The following is a 16318-nucleotide window of genomic DNA, read 5'->3' as shown; positions in this document are numbered from 1 at the left end:
TGTCCTTTTGAAAAATCTCCACATAAAAGAGATGGGAAATGGAATTCACCCTGACAACCCTGACGACTTTCGCAGTGAGCAGTCATGGCAAACTATTTGTTATCGTACATATAAACATATAAATGTTCATATTGCTCTGCCTGAATAAACACACAGACATGCATGTAAACACACACATACACACACGTGCATGGAAATACACACACAAACACATACACTCTCTCAGACACAAACACACACAGTCTCTCTCTCACACACACACACACACACAAACACACACGCGCGTAGGGTGAATACTTTCCCCTGAGGCTATAATGAGAAATATGTAAAATTAGGATTACAGTTTTACTGGCCCCCTATATTATCTGCCTGAGATGCAGTAATTTCATTATCATTAAACTGAAGCTATAGCAAAGGCCTTTGCTAGAAAATAGGAATTGAGTTAGAAATTAGATTTCGTGGTTTTGTTTTATGAGAGACCAGAAAATAGCTGTTTTTCAAGTCTGGCACTCCAGTGGGCAATAAAGAAGAGAGCTTATCGCCTATACAGTAGGTAGCTTCAACTTGCACAGACATGAGCAGTGAGCACTGGGCTCACAGAAGCCTTTTGCAGCAAATGTGTTTCCTTGATGTCTGGCCTAGATGGCCCTATTCATTAAAAAGCCACCACAAGGCAGGTAGCAACTAGTCTGGGTACCAGTCTTTTTAGCTAACATTCCACTCCTTGCCACTCCATGTCATTGCCAAAGCTCCTCAACATTCAATATACAGCGGGATTTACGGCGGAGTTGCTCATTGGTTGTTGCAAATAAACATTCATATTTTCCATGACAACATGTGGAGCCTTGAAAATAGAATTAGAATTATAACAAGTCAAAGACAAAGAATTCACTGTAAGCTAGGTAAATAGTTGTATTTTGATGCTTAAAATCAAAGCAAATAGGTTTTTTGGTTTGAATTGCAGTATGTACATAGTTTGAGAATTTAGATTTGCGCTAGCAACTTTTGACAGACTGGTTTCATCTGGAGAAACCAAAAATGGTTGCTTAGCAACCATATACCAACTTGTTCTGTGGAGAAAATAAAGTGATAGAGTGCCAATATTTGGATAATCATTGTGACTAGAGAATAGCTGTGAGGGTTATCGAATCAGGATCAACTCCTCTGTTATCCTCAAGCTCATTAATGATAGAATGTTAATATTTGAAAAAGGTAGAAAGACCAGTCGCTTTGGCACAAGGAGTGGCAAGGAGTGGAATGTTAGCTAAAGAGACTGGTACTCAGGCTAGGTATTGCCCACTATGGATTCCCGGTGGCACTAGTGAGACCCAATCCTACAGTGCCTTCAGAAAGTATTCATACCCCTTTATAAGTGAGATTAAAATTTAGTTAATTGTCATTTTTTGTCAACAATCTACACAAAATACTCTGTAATGTCGAAGTAAAAAAATTAATATATATAACAATGTAAAAAATAAAACACTTCATTAGATAAGTATTCAACCCCCTGAGTTAGAATCACCTTTGGCTGCGATTACAGCTGTGAGTTGTGTCTGGGATAGTCTCTAAGAGCTTTGCACAGCTGGATTGTACAATATTTGTCCATTATTCTTTTAAACATTCTTCAAGCTCTGTTAAGTTGTTGATCATTGCTAGACAGCCATTTTCAAGTCTTACCATAGATGTTCAAGCCGATATAAGACAAAACTGTAACTAGGCCACTCAGGAACATTTACTGTCATCTTGGTAAGCAACTGGAGTATAAATTTGGCCGTGTGTTTTAGGTAATTGTCTTGCTGAAAGGTGAATTTGTCTCCCAGTGTGTTGGAAAGTAGACGGAACCAAGTTTGCCTCTAGGATTTTGCCTGTGCTTAGCTCTATTCCGTTTATTTTTATCCTCAAAAACTCTGTAGTCCTTGCTGATGACAAGCATACCCAACATGATGCAGCCACCACCAAGCTTTAAAATATGAAGAGTGGTACTCAGTGATGTGTTGTGTTGGATCTGCCCCAAACGTAACGCATGGGGCGGCGCACAATTGGCCAAGCGTCGTCCAGGGTAGGACGGGAGGGAATGGCCGGCAGGGATGTAGCTCAGTTGGTAGAGCATGGCGTTTGCAATGACACGGTTGTGGGTTCGATGATTATTGGTCGCATATTTTGCAGATGTTACTGCAGGTGGAGCGAAATGCTTATGTTTCTAGTTCCAACAGTGCAGTAATAACTAACAATACAAAACAATACACACAAATCCCAAAAATAAAAATAAACAAATTAAGAAACATCAGAACGAGAAACGTAATTCTGGAATATAAATATTCACACCTCTTGACTTTTTCCATATTTTGTTGTGTTACAGCCTGAATTTCAAGTTGATGAAATTGAGATTGTGTGTCACTGGCTTACACACAATACCCCATAACGTCAAAGCGGAATTATGTTTTTTAGAAATGTTAAGAAATGTATTAAAACATTTAAAGCTGAAATGTCTTGAGTTAATAAGTATTCAACCCCTTTGTTAAGACAAGCCTAAATAAATTCAGGAGTCAAAATTTGCTATACAAGTCACATAATAAGTTGTTTCACTTTGTAATTTATGTTAGTATTGTGGAGTAAAGTACAATGTTGTTGATCCATCCACAGTTATCTCCTATCCCTGCCATTAAAACCAGTTAAATGTAACTAAATGTAATCAAGGTAATCCTCCAAATAAATTATTTATCATGAGAGGGCCATAAACAATAACTAGTAATGCTGCATACTCCAAGAAAGGTTAAAATCTAACCTTTCTGGAAAAACGTATAAATTGCTGAGGTGTAGTCACTTTTGAGGACACAAGCTCAAGTACACAATAGAAATATGATACAAATATGAAAATATGAAATATTTTATATGTATTTCCTATTCAAAAAAACTGTGTGAATAAGGCTTAAAATTACTAATAGTTAGTTGTGTTATAATTTGATTATACTATATTTAGAAAGCATATAATATTTCACCTTTCTTATAACTGTAAAATACACATTTGTATGTTTAGTGTTAGAGAAAATGTGCATATTTTGATCAAAACGTCTGTCCACATCGCTGTGAACATCTCACAGAGCTCTAGCTTGGCTTCCTGAACTCGTTAGGAACTTGCATTTCATCTCATATTAATATTGTCCATCTATGACAAACAGAAAGTGTTTTTTATTTAAAATCTATGCTTTTTTAAAAACTATTATTGGCTAATCGATCTCTGAATGTGCTACAGTGATGACACCACTCTCTCCTACTGCACTACGATGTAACGATTGCAGGCATGTGGTTTGTCAGTGCCTGTGATGTAGGGTTCAGCCAGGAGTTGATGAACAGTCAGAAGAGCAAATGAAATGGTAGGAGGGACATCCCAGCTTCAAGTGGTTTCAGATTTCAATTCCTACGTCACGTGGGAACCAGGGCTATGGCTCAACGCATGCCATCTCTATCTATGGTGTCCACAGATCTACAAGCGAAAATGTCGTTCGGAACCGGTACCAGAACCACGCAGGTCCCCTAAACAGGGGTTTAAACTCTGTAACTGTTTTAATATCACCATTGGCCTCATGGTGAAATCCCTCAGCGGTTTCCTTCGTCTCCGGCGACTGAGTTAGGAAGGGCGCCTGTATCTTTGTAGTGACTTGGTGTATTGATACACTATCCAAAGTGTAATTAATAACTTCACCTTTTTTTTTTTTACCCATATACCAATAGATGTCCTTCTTTGCAAACCATTGGAAAACCTCCCTGGTCTACACGTGTTCAGCAGATGTTATTGCGGGTGTAGCGAAATGTTTTTAGCTCCGACAGTGCAGTATATCTAACAAGTAATATCTAACAACTTCATAACATATACCCAATACACACAAATCTAAGTAAAGCAATGGAATTAAGAATATATAAATAAATATAAGGACGAGCAATGTCAGAGCAGCAAAGACTCAACTACAGCAGAATAGTATAGAATACAGTAAATACATATGTGTCACGATCGTCGAAGGAAACGGACCAAGGCGCAGCGTGATAGGCGTACATCTTTTAATGAGTACTTTACACAATAACAAAACAACAAAACGATACGTGAAGTCTAAAGGTTCACCAACACAAACCTATACAGAACAAGATCCCACCAAAGAAGGACCAAGCAGCGTGTTCAGGAGCAAACGCCGGGTAAGGAACTGGAGAAGTTGGCGATGTCCCAGGTGGGCGAATGGTGGTCTTGGGAGGACATGTTCGCGGGCAGAGGGCCATGGGCAAAAGTTAAGGCCCTGGCGAGAGAGGAGGTTCGGCGCCAACCGGGCCGTCGTCGGACAAGCGAGAGGCAACCCCAAGTAATTTTTTTGGGGGGGGCACACGGCATGGACGACGGGGCTGCTGGAGGCAGCTACAGGGCGAGTTTGCGGACTAGGAGAGGAGGCCACCAGGTTACGGGGGCCATTGATCATGAGGGGGAAGGAGAGTGTAGAGGCACGGCGAGAGGTACTGGGGTGTGTTACCAGTCCGGTCCGGCCCGTTCCTGATCCCTGCACAAGGCCAGTGGTGTGTGTTCCCAGTACGGTCCGGCCTGTTCCTGTCCCTCGCACCAAGCCTGTGACGCGCGTCGCCAGCCCGGTCCGGCCTGTTCCTGCTCCCCGCACCAAGCCTGTGGTGCGCGTCGCCAGCCCGGTCCGGCCTGTTACTGCTCCCCGCACCAAGCCTGTGGTGCGCGTCGACAGCCCGGTCCGGCCCGTTCCTGCTCCCCGCACCAAGCCTGTGGTGCGCGTCGCCAGCCCGGTCCGGCCTGTTACTGCTCCCCGCACCAAGCCTGTGGTGCGCGTCGACAGCCCGGTCCGGCCCGTTCCTGCTCCCCGCACCAAGCCTGTGGTGCGCGTCGCCAGCCCGGTCCGGCCCGTTCCTGCCCCTCGCACCAAGCCTGTGGTGCGCGTCGCCAGCCCGGTCCGGCCCGTTCCTGCTCCCCGCACCAAGCCTGTGGTGCGCGTCGCCAGCCCGGTCCGTCCCGTTCCTGCCCCTCGCACCAAGCCTATGGTGCGCGTCGTCAGCCGGTCCGGCCTGTTCCTGCTCCCCGCACCAAGCCAGGGGTGCGCGTCGTCAGCCCGGTCCGGCCCGCTCCTGCTCCCCGCACCAAGCCAGTGGTGCGCATCGTCAGTCCGGCACAGCCCGTGCCTGTTCCACCGGTGCCTGGTCAGCGGTGCCTGTCCAGCGGTGCCGCTCCACCGGTGTCCAGTCCAGCTCCGGCCAGCAGGGCCAGACCAGACCAGGGGCGCTACGGGGGGGGTAGCGAGAGAGTGGTGGTCACGCCCGGAGCCGGATCCGCCTCCGAGGCGGAATGCCCACCCGGCCCCTACCCTCTTGAGTTTGGGTGGCGCGGTCGCAGTCCGCGCCTTTGGAGGGGGGGGGGGGGGGGGGGGGGGGGGGGGGTACTGTCACGCCCTGGCTCTGGGGACTCTTTAATGTTGAGCCAGGGTGTGTAAGTGTCTACATTGTATTTTCTATGTTTCGTTCTAGTTCGTGTTTTCTATGTTGGCCAGGGTGGTTCCCAATCAGAGGCAGCTGATTCTCGTTGTCTCTGATTGGGAACCATACTTAGGCAGCCGGTTGGCACTAGTTTATTGTGGGATCTTGTTCTGTATAGGTATGTGTTGGTGAACCTGTAGACTTCACGTATCGTTTGTTGTTTTGTTATTTTGTATAAAGTACTCATTAAAAGATGTACGCATATCACGCTGCGCCTTGGTCTGTTTCCTATAACGATCGTGACAATATGAGATGAGTAATGCAAGATATGTAAACATTAAAGTGGCCAGTGATTTCTAATCTATGTATATAGGCAGCAGCCTCTAATGTGCTAGTGAAGGCTATTTAACAGCCTGATGGCCTTGAGATAGAAGCTGTTTTTCAGTCTCTCTGTCCCAGCTTTGATGCACCTGTACTGACCTCGCATTCTGGATGACAGTGGGGTGAACAGGCAGTGGCTCGGGTGGTTGTTGTCCTTGATGATCTTTTTGGCCTTCCTGTGACATCGGATGCTGGAGGGCTGGTAGTTTGCCCCCAGTGATGCGTTGGGCAGACCGCACCACCCTCTGGAGAGCCCTGCGGTTGCGGGCGGTGCAGTTGCCGTACCAGGCAGTGATACAGCCCGTCAGGATGCTCTCAATTGTGCATCTGTAAAAGTTTGTGAGGGTTTTAGGTGCCAAGCCAAATTTCTTCAGCCTCCTGAGGTTGAAGAGGCACTGTTGCGCCTTCTGTCTGTGTGGGTGGACCTTTTCAGTTTGTCAGTGATGTGTACGCAGAGGAACTTGAAGCTTTCCACCTTCTCCACTGCGGTCCCGTCGATGTGGATAGGGGGGTGCTCCCTCTGCTGTTTCCTGAAGTCCACGATAATTTCCTTTGTTTTGTTGAAGGTGAGTGAGAGGCTATTTTCCTGGCACCACACTCCCAGAGCCCTCACCTCCTCCCTGTAGGCTCGTCATTGTTGGTAATCAAGCTTACTACTGTTGTGTCATCTGCAAACTTGATGATTGAGTTAGAGGCGTGCTTGGCCATGCAGTCATGGATGAACAGGGAGTACAGGAGGGGGCTGAGCATGCACCCTTGTGGGGTCCCAGTATTGAGGATCAGCGAAGTGGAGGTGTTGTTTCCTACCTTCACCACCTGGGAGCGGCCTGTCAGGAAATCCAGGACCCAGTTGCACAGGGCGGGGTTCAGACCCAGGGCCTCGAGCTTAATGATGAGCTTGGAGGGTACTATGGTGTTGAATGCTGAGCTACAGTCAATGAACAGCATTCTTACATAGGTATTCCTCTTGTCCAGATGGGATAGGGCAGTGTGCAGTGTGATGGCAATTGCATCGTCTGTGGATCTATTGGGGCGGTAAGCAAATTGAAGTGGGTCTAGGGTGGCAGGTAAGGTAGAGGTGACATGATCCTTGACGAGTCTCTCAAAGCCCTTCATGATGACATAAGTGAGTGCTACGGGGCAATAGTCATTTAGTTCAGTTACCTTTGCTTTCTTGTTACAGGGACAATGGTGGCTATCTTGAAGCATGTGGGGACAGCAGACTGGGATAGGGAGAGATTGAATATGTCCGTAAACACACCAGCCAGGTGGTCTGCGCATTCTCTGAGGATGCAGCTAGGGATGCCATCTGGGCCGGCAACCTTGCGAGGGTTAACACGCTTAAATGTCTTACTCACATCGGCCACGGCGAAGGAGAGCCCACAGTCCGTGGTAGCGGGCCGCGTTGGTGGCACTGTATTATCCTCAAAGCAGGCAAAGAAGTTGTTTAGCTTGTCTGGAAGCAAGATGTCGGTGTCTGCGACGTGGCTGGTTTTCCTTTTGTAGTGCGTGATTGTCTGTAGACCCTCCCACATACGTCTGGTGTCTGAGCCGTTGAATTGCGACTCCACTTTCTCCCTATACTGACGTTTTGCCTGTTTGATTGCCTTGCGGATGGAATAACTACACTGTTTGTATTCTGCCATATTCCCAGTCACCTTGCCATGGTTAAATGCAGTGGTTCGCACTTTCAGTTTTGCCCGAATGCTGCCATCTATCCACAGTTTCTGGTTAGGGTAGGTTTTAATAGTCACAGTGGGTACAACATCTCCTATACACTTCCTGATAAACTCAGTCACCGTATCAGTATATACATAAATATATTTCTCTGAAGCTACCCGGAACATATCCCCGTCCGCGTGATCAAAACAATCTTGAAGCGTGGATTCCGATTGCTCAGACCAGCGTTGAATAGTCCTTAGCACTGGTACTTCCTGTTTGAGGTTCTGCCTATAGGAAGGGAGGAGTGAAATGGAGTCGTGGTCAGATTTACCGAAAGGAGGGCGGGGGAGGTCCTTGTATGCATCCCGGAAGTTGGAGTAGCGGTGGTTGAGTGTTTTAGCAGCGCGAGTACTACAGTTGATGTGTTGATAGAACTTTGGTAGCCTTTTCCTCAAATTTGCTTTGTTAAAATCCCCAGCTACAATAAATGCAGCCTCAGGATATGTGGTTTCCAGTTTGCATAGAGTCCTGTGAAGTTATTTGAGGGCCGTTGTGGTATCGGCTTGAGGGGGGATATACACGGCCATGACTATAACCAAAGAAAATTATCTTGGGAGATAATACGGTCGTCATTTGATTGTGAGGTATTCTAGGTCGGGTGAACAAAAGGACTTGAGTTCCTGTATGTTATCACAATTACACCATGAGTCATTAATCATAAAACATACACCTCCACCCTTCTGCTTCCCGGAGAGATATTTATTCCTTTCTGCGCGATGAACTGAGTAAAGGGTCTTTCTCCCTGCTCCTCTTCAGCAGTACTTTTGTAATAAAATATATCTGCATTCAATTTGGAGGCAGGCATCAACGGAAAAAGCTATTTATTTCTCATAAATTAAAAAGGGGGCGTTCAAGAGATGAGAAAGAAATGTGGGTTAGGATAAATGTACAGCACCCACTGCCAAAGGTTAGGTTGGTGGGTGGTAGCATGTTGCCATAAATGAGAGAGGAGGATAATCTATCTTTGGCATTCTAGTATGGTGAAAGGAATGCCTTTGTTTCAGAGACTTTTTGCCTCCCAAAAACTTCAACATCCAACAATGAACATTGGGACAATATATTTCAACATCCAAACGTTGGGAATGATGAGAAATGGAATATGGAAAATTAATGTCTATTTTGTGATGTCATTAAAAATGGTATAAAGGTGTTATAAGGAAAACATTGTGACATGAAGAGCTTTTACACTGTGGATATCAGGTTTACTTCTTTTACCTTGCGTAGAAAATATCAAGGAGGAAGACGATGTTTTCGTGAAGATAGGAATGTGATTTAAGCTTTCTAACAAAATCATAGTGATGATAATACTTTTGCCTTGTAACTAGCCACGCCCGAGGGAGCTCAGACTCGCCATCTTTTGTAACAAGTGTCATATTGTGTTAGTCCGCTAGGGACCTGTTTTCATTGTATTAAGTTTCTAATCCCTACCTATACCATGTACGTGTTTGTATCTTGTGTTATCATCCATTTGTGTGGTACGGAATGATCAGTAAGACCAGGGTTCGTAAAGAGTCTACGACATTCAGAATGAGACTGATATGAGGTAAATGATTAATAAATGACTGTTAAATGATAAGAGATATCTAGATATCGTTAGAGTTAATTCGGGAAATGGTAACTCGTTAAACAACATTTTCCCTGGTGCCCCAAATTCCTAATGAGTTAATTGTTACATGAACAATTAAACATAGTAGGTAATTATTCGATAAATAATAGTAATCACAATGATGAAAGTCACATCATGACAATGTGGAAAACCATACAGTGTAATGCAGTTTTATAAAAAAGAGAGATGAAAGCTTACAGTGGCTGGCACTTGGGGAATGAACCATGCACACACTATCCACACATCCTGAGAGCCTGACTTCAATGGCTCCTCCACTGGTTGTTGTTCTATTTTTGATCACAGTGCTTTCGAGCCCCCTAGGCTTTCACAACGCTGCCTACTGCGTATGTAGCTAACTGCTTGGTCGCTTACATTCCACATCAATCAATAGCAACAGTTAAGGAAATGTCAGAAACCCTAGTCAGCTCTTGACAGCTCTCATCACTGTCACGTAATCTGACTTCTCTCACAAGGCCTGAGGCACCTTACATTTATATTCAGTGAGAAAAATACACTATACAAAACAGGCATGCTCTCAGTAAAGCAAGAGAACACCCAGGTTAATGGCTGGTGTCGAGCCACTGGTGTTCTAAAGCTCTCTGTGTGAGTATGTCGTTTAACAGTACACTGTTCAAATAGAAAGACTCAAAACACCATCATTGTGTAGTAAAACCATGAAAAGTAGTGCACCTATGCTGAGATCTGGTGTTGGAGGGTGTTTGAATTTAATAATAACTTATCATAATAATAATAATTTATTACATTTGTAAAACACTTTTCATTATACAGAATAATATGAAAGTGCATAAAATAAAAATACAAACCAAATTGAAAAAAATTGAAAAATGGACACAACTAGACAGGGCAACTGACACAAAGAACACAGCTGACGCGGCAAGTGACAAGGACAACAAGGAGCACATCTATAAACAGAATGCCTTCCTAAAGAGAAAGGTCTTTAGGCTTGTTTTAAAGGAGCCCAGAGTCTGTAGTGCCTTCAGGTGGTCCGGGAGGGCATTCCAGAGGCTGGGGGCGGCCAAGCTGAAAGCTCCATACTCCAAGGAGCGGAGCTTGGTCCTGGGGGCGTGAAGGAGTAGGCTATCGCTTGATCAGAGGGTGCGGGTGGGGTTATGGAGTGAGAGCTGTTATTTTAGATAAGGAGGGGCATTGCCAGGAATACACCAGAAAGTCAGCAGGAGGGTTTATAATTCAATCCGGAATGAGACAGGGAGCCAGTGCAGAGTTACCAGGATGGGGGTGATGTGATGATGTTTCCACACTCTCATCAGGATCCTGGCAGTGCTGTTCTGGATGTATTGGAGCTTCTGGAGACTCCTGCCAGGGATCCCGATGAAGAGTGCGTTGAAGTAGTCCAGCCTTGAGGAGATAAAGGCATGGACGAGCTTCTCTGCATCAGACTGAGTGAGGGTGGGACGGAGTTTAGTAATGTTCTTGAGGTGATAAGATGACACTTCATACAGTTGTTTGATGTGGCTGTCAAAGGTCAGGGAGGAATCATGCTTTACACCCAAATTGGAAACTGAGGGGGAGAGAGGGGTGTTCTGTCCTGCAATGGTGAGGTGTGTTATTGGTGAGTGTTGGACCTGGTGGGGGGTGCCAACAAGTAGGGCCTCTGTTTTGCTGTTGTTCAGTTGAATTAAGTTTTGAGTCATCCATGTAAACCCAATGTAAGTGTTATGATACACTGAATGTACAGTATATATATATATATATATATATATATATATATATATATATATATATATATATAAAACATGGGGGATTGGAAGTGATGCAGACAATTACATTGATGGAAGTTACAATCTATCTGCAATATTAATCTGATCTACCCACCCCCCAAAAAAACTTTTTAAAAAACAGATATGTATGAAAATACCCTAAAATAAAAGGTGACATTCTGTACTGTCATCTCATATAAAACATTTGATCTCAAATGCTGGAGTATAGAGCCAAATTAAACGTTTTAGCTTCACTGTCCAAATAAATACGTGGAAAAAATTGTTTTTGAGCAGTGTATTTCAAAACAGAATGGAAGTACTCTGAAACAAACAAAGTGGTTCTTCAATCTGAACAATATAGTTTTAAGTGAGTGTTGTGAAAACAGTTTTTGGTGTTTCAGTGCATGTAAAAGGCAGCATCAAATATAAAAAGAGTGACCGATTCAGACTTGAGATAAATCGACTTAACATGGACTCAAAAAAATATAGACTTAAGTCATGTTAAATCAACATAACTCAAGTTTGAATAGATCCTAGGGAGAATATGTTTTGTGAAATTCCACCTTTATTATGGAGTGAAAGTTGAAGCAGGAATTGAAGGACAGTAAGATGGCACATTTCTTTGGAATTTGACCCACTCAACCACACAGCCAGGTACGATATGAGGAAGTTAGGACCCCATATCAGAAGACAAATGTTTAGATTGTGCTGCCTTACTGTTCAGAATTCCCCCAGTCTGAAGCATGGAGGTGGAGAGAGGGCATTCGTGGCAGGTGTGCCCTCTAGCAAACTCTATGGTTGAGTAAAAACACAAGTTTGCGGGCGTATCCCCTGTATTCGGTAGTGATGGGGAAATGCATCTTTCTGAAGCATTGAGGCTTTCCAGCCAATTGTGTCGAAAGTAGGTTCATTACTCAAGGCTTTGATCAACACGGTGAACACCAGTGGCACTTGCTGGTCAAAAGACTTTAGAGCAGCCGTAGTGCGTGTGCAGCGAAGCCTATTTGTCTTCTACTGAAACCAATACCAAGCCAATCAGGTGGTTGTTCAACAAAACAAAGCTTTGGACATCATTGATCAGGTGCTTCTGATAAAGTGATACAGGCATCGGCACACTGCTTTGAAGTACGGTGTTTAGCGATTTCAACGCATGCCTCGGAGCTCCGGTATCAAACGTAGCATCACTAGTATTTGGGTCATTCACGAACTCAGACAGCTGAGAGCACACTAAACGCTCAGATGAAACTCTTCAAAACAATCGAAGAAAGTATGTGTCAATGGAAACGTAAGTACAAAATGTTATTACGTTGAGGAAAGAAACAGAAAAGGAATTCACTCAATAATAACATTTAGTTTTGTCTGACATTTCGGCTGCTAATGCTAATAGTCCTTGTCAAACAGCTATTTTGATTCAACCTTTCATGCACTTGTTTTAAATTAAGGCCTACTTTTTGGTTAATACTGCTGGCTTGTTTGCCTACTAACTTTATGAGTTTATCTGTTGTTTGATGTATGACCCACATGTATGACCCAGCCCCGGCCCGCTAGCACACGCAAACTACAACTGTGCTCCCTGCTAGCTGTGCTGAAGCACCAATTTGAACTGCTCTCGGACTCACATATTGCTGTTCACTGGACCTTATGATCACTCAGCTGCACAGCTGATGCCTGCTGGACTGTTCCTTTACACGGTACCCTGTCCTGTTTATTCTGTTTAGCCTTAGCCCAAACGTTATCGCTATTTCCAGTTGTTGTCTTAGCTCTCTCTAATAACACCTGTGACTGCTTTATGCCTCTCTCCCATGTCAATTATGCCTGCCTATTGCTGTTTGGGTTAGTTCTTATTATACAATTTCACTGTAGAACCCCTAGTCCCTCTCAAACTGCCTCAAATAGTTCCTTTGTTCCACCCCCCATACACGCCGAGACCGGCTCAATCGGTGCCTCCAGTGACGCTATCTCTTTCATTGTTACCCAACGCTTAGGGTTACCTGAACTGTACTCATATCCTTCCATATCCTTTTCTGTACATAATGCCCTGAATCTTTTCTACAACGCCCGGAGAACTGCCCCCTTTATTCTATGTACCCAACGCACTAGAAGACCAGTTCTTAAAGCCTTTAGTTGTATCCTTATTCTAGTCCTCCTCTGTTCCTCTGGTGATGTAGAGGCTAACCCAGGCCCTGCAGCCCCCAGTATCACTCCTACTCCCCAGGAGCTATTTTTTGTTGACTTCTGTAACCGTAAAAGTCTTGGTTTTCTGCACGTAACTATCAGAAGCCTCCTTCCTAAGTTTGAGTTATTCACTGCGTTAGCACACTCCGCCAACCCTGATGTTCTAGCAGTGTCTGAATCCTGGCATAGGAAGGCCACCAAAAATTCTGAAATTTCCATCCCCAACTATAACATTTTCCGTCTAGATAGAACTGCCAAAGGGGGTGGAGTTGCAATCTACTGTAGAGATAGCCTGCAGAGCTCTATCATACTATCCAGGTCTGTGCCCAAACAGTTTGAGCTTCTACTTCTAAAAATCCACCTTTCCAGAAATAAATCTCTCACTGTTGCCGCTTGCTACAGACCCCCCTCAGCCCCCAGCTGTGCCCTGGACACCATATGTGAATTGATTGCCCCCCATCTATCCTCAGAGTTCGTACTGCTTGGTGACCTAAATTGGGATATGCTTAACACCCCGGCCATCCTACAATCTAAACTAGATGCCCTCAATCTCACACAAATTCTCAACGAACCTACCAGGTACAACCCTAAATCCGTAAACATGGGTACCCTCATAGATATCATCCTGACTAAATTACCCTCTAAATACACCTCCGCTGTCTTCAACCAGGATCTCAGCGATCACTGCCTTATTGCCTGCGTCCGTAACGGGTCCGCGGTCAAACGACCACCCCTCATCACTGTCAAACGCTCCCAAAAACACTTCAGCGAGCAGGCCTTCCTAATTGACCTGGCCCAGGTATCCTGGATGGATATAGATCTCATTCCGTCAGTAGAGGATGCCTGGTTGTTCTTTAAAAGTAATTTCCTCTCAATCTTAAATAAACATGCCCCATTCAAAAAATACAGAACTAAGAACAGATATAGCCCCTGGTTCTCCTCAGACTTGACTGCCCTTGACCAGCACAAAAACATCCTGTGGCGTACTGCATTAGCATCAAATAGCCCCCGCGATATGCAACTTTTCAGGGAAGTTAGGAACCAATATACACAAGCAGTTAGGAAAGCAAAGGCTAACTTTTTCAAACAGAAATTTTCATCCTGTAGCACTAACTCCAAAAAGTTGTGGGACACTGTAAAGTCCATGGAGAATAAGAGCACTTCCTCCCAGCTGCCCACTGCACTGAGGCTAGGAAACACTATCACCACCGATAAATCTACAATAATCGAGAATTTCAACAAGCATTTTGCTACGGCTGGCCATGCTTTCCACCTGGCTACCACTACCCCGGCCACCAGCTCTGCACCCTCCGCTGCAACTTGCCCATGCCCCCCCCCGCTTCTCCTTCACACAAATCCAGACAGCTGATGTTCTGAAAGAGCTGCAAAATCTGGACCCCTACAAATCATCTGGGCTAGACAATCTGGACCCTTTCTTTCTAAAACTAGCCGCCGAAATTGTCGCAACCCCTATTACTAGCCTGTTCAACCTCTCTTTCGTAACATCTGAGATCCCCAGAGATTGGAAAGCTGCCGCGGTCATCCCCCTCTTCAAAGGGCGTGACACTCTAGATCCAAACTGTTACAGACCCATATCCATCCTGCCCTGCCTTTCTAAAGTTTTTGAAAGCCAAGTCAACTAACAGATCACCGACCATTTCGAATCCCACCGTACCTTCTCCGCTATGCAATCCGGTTTCCGAGCTGGTCATGGGTGCACTTCAGCCACGCTCAAGGTCCTAAACGATATTATAACCGCAATCGATAATAGACAGTACTGTGCAGCCGTTTTCATTGACCTGTCCAAGGCTTTCGACTCTGTCAACCACCGCATTCTTATTGGCAGACTAAATAGCCTTGGTTTCTCAAATGACTGCCTCGCCTGGTTCACCAACTACTTCTCAGATAGAGTTCAATGTGTCAAATCGGAGGGCCTGTTGTCTGGACCTATGGCAGTCTCTATGGGGGTGCCACAGGGTTTAATTCTTGGGCCGACTCTTTTCTCTGTGTATATCAATGACGTCGCTCTTGCTGCTGGTGACTCTCAGATCCACCTCTACGCAGACGACACCATTTTGTATACATCTGGCCCTTCATTGGACACTGTGTTAACAAACCTCCAAACGAGCTTCAATGCCATACAACACTCCTTCAGTAGCCTCCAACTGCTCTTAAACACTAGTAAAACTAAATGCATGCTCTTCAACCGAACGCTGCTTGCACCCGCCCACCCGACTAGAATCACTACTCTCGACGGGTCTGACCTAGAGTATGTGGACAACTACACATATCTAGGTGTCTGGTTAGACTGTAAACTCTCCTTCCAGACTCACATTAAGAATCTCCAATCCAAAGTTAAATCTAGAATCGGTTTCCTATTTCGCAACAAAGCCTCCTTCACTCATGCTGCCAAACATGCCCTCATAAAACTGACTATCCTACCGATCCTTGACTTCGGCGATGTCATTTACAAAATAGCCTCCAACACTCTACTCAGCAAATTGGATGTAGTCTATCACAGTGCCATCCGTTTTGTCTCCAAAGCCCCATATACTACCCACCACTGTGACCTGTACGCTCTTGTTGGCTGGTCCTCACTACATATTCGTCGCCAAACCCACTGGCTCCAGGCCATCTATAAATCACTGCTAGGCAAATCCCCGCCTTATCTTAGCTCATTGGTCACCATAGCAACACCCACCCGTAGTCTGCGCTCCAGCAGGTATATCTCACTGGTCATCCCCAAAGCCAACACCTCCTTTGGCCATTCCTTCCAGTTCTCTGCTGCCAATGACTGGAACAAATTGCAAAAATCTCTGAAGCTGGAGACACTTATCTCCCTCACTAACTTTAAGCATCAGTTGTCAGAGCACCTTACCGATCACTGCACCTGTACACAGCCCATCTGAAATTAGCCCGCCCAACTACTTCATCCCTATATTGTTATTTATTTTGCTCATTTGTACCCCAGTATCTCTATTTGCACATCATCTCTTGCACATCTATCATTCCAGTGTTAATACTAATTGTAATTATTTATTGCCTTACCTCCATAACTTGCTACATTTGCACACACTGTATATATATGTATTTCTGTTGTATTTTTGACTTTGTTTTGTTTTACCCCATATGTAACTCTGTGTTGTTGTTTTTATCGCACTGCTTTGCTTTATCTTGGCCAGGTCGCAGTTGTAAATGAGAACTTGTTCTCAACTGGTTTACC

The sequence above is a fragment of the Coregonus lavaretus genome (assembly GCF_964263955.1).
Source record: "Coregonus lavaretus genome assembly, chromosome: 10".
Lineage (NCBI taxonomy): Eukaryota > Metazoa > Chordata > Actinopteri > Salmoniformes > Salmonidae > Coregonus > Coregonus lavaretus.
The sequence above is the reverse complement of the archived record's forward strand: the minus strand, read 5'-3'. Positions refer to the sequence as shown.